At 35.0% G+C, this 526-nt stretch overlaps 2 annotated features.

Moving 5' to 3' along the window:
* Positions 1–20: 20 nt before the first annotated feature.
* Positions 21–59: a sequence feature (Short protein (FIBRA_09386, CCM07063.1) was converted to a misc_feature.).
* A 57-nt stretch (positions 60–116) lies between these two features.
* Positions 117–140: a sequence feature (Short protein (FIBRA_09386, CCM07063.1) was converted to a misc_feature.).
* Positions 141–526: the final 386 nt, after the last annotated feature.

Raw genomic sequence — 526 nt, 5'->3', positions numbered from 1 at the left:
ACAAGTGACAGGTGATAGATATGAAACGCTTGATGGTGATGAAGCATCAAAGGATCAAAGTATAGTTACAGGGTCAACGACGAATAGTTAGGAAAGAAAAGAAACCCCCCCTCCAGGCTGTAACACTATTATCTGTGTGAATGGGCTGCAGGAAATAGAAGGTATATTTTAGACTATTTGTCTATTTATTGAAAGCTAATTGGTATGATTATAGGCCTGTATGTAAAGAAGAACTATTCAATCTACAACATGCCAGCTTGCAAAACATAATTGAACAGATTTTTAGAGTGTTCAAGTGCAAATTTTGTATTCTGATTATCCCCTCTGATTATGATCCAACAGTTCAAGCTCATCTTCCTTGTGCACTGACAGCAATATTCAATTTTATTTGATCAAGAGCTGGAAATGAACTAGCAGATTTTGAAAATAATGATAATATTGGAAATGAAAAAGATATACAGGATGAGAAGAGGATAAGGATGAGGATAAAGAGAATAGCAGAAATAAGGAAGAAGAAGAAAGAGAG

Source organism: Fibroporia radiculosa, assembly GCF_000313525.1.
Source record: "Fibroporia radiculosa TFFH 294 genomic supercontigs, scaffold36146, whole genome shotgun sequence".
Classification (NCBI taxonomy): domain Eukaryota; kingdom Fungi; phylum Basidiomycota; class Agaricomycetes; order Polyporales; family Fibroporiaceae; genus Fibroporia; species Fibroporia radiculosa.
Note: the sequence above shows the minus strand (reverse complement) of the source record. Positions and strands in the feature narration are given on the sequence as shown.